The sequence below is a fragment of the Brassica oleracea genome, chromosome C1, assembly GCF_000695525.1.
Source record: "Brassica oleracea var. oleracea cultivar TO1000 chromosome C1, BOL, whole genome shotgun sequence".
Taxonomy (NCBI): Eukaryota; Viridiplantae; Streptophyta; class Magnoliopsida; order Brassicales; family Brassicaceae; genus Brassica; species Brassica oleracea.
The window spans coordinates 14,599,895-14,600,631 of record NC_027748.1 but is presented as its reverse complement, the minus strand read 5'-3'; positions in this window follow the sequence as shown (position 1 = coordinate 14,600,631).

The window sequence follows — 737 nt, the reverse complement described above, 5'->3', positions numbered from 1 at the left end:
ATGTACATGTTATACAATGTGAGATCTTTATGGGATAACTCTGTGTGCCTTTCAATAACAATCTTTGCATCAAGTTTTAGACTACGATGGCTAATCTAGTCGTGCCATAAAAGTATATAATTTTGTGGGATATATCAGTATGGTCACCACGGCTCTTGCCTCTTATCATACTGATCTGTAGCATAGTTTTGATCAGTAGAGTACGTAGGTATAGTCTTGACCACTTTCTTATAAGGTCTTAGGTGTTTTCATTCTTTAAATCTGAAGGAACTTGTTTCCTTTTGCCCATTGTTTCTATTAGAAACATGAATACCTTTAGACCTTGTGATCATGTACCATATCTCACGGTTTCTTTTCCCTCACAAGACCCATCTATTTCACTGGTTTATATCAGATGGCGTTTCTGTATATATGTATGTGGCCAATACGCCTATCTTTCTTTAAAACCCCACGTTTATCTTTTCAATTTAATCTTTATTCTTTATGAGTACTCTTTCGTGGGTTCTGATCCTCGTTTATATCTTTATGTTCAAGTGCTACTCTCTTATGTACAAATATATCTTTATGTGTCGACACTTATATATGGTTCCATTGTGTTCCAGACATGATCTAATCGATTTGAGATTTCATTATCCAGCTACTCTCTTATGTACAAGTATATTTTTATGTGTCGACACTTATATATGGTTTCATTGTGTTCCAGACATGATCTAATCGATTTGAGATTTCATTATCCA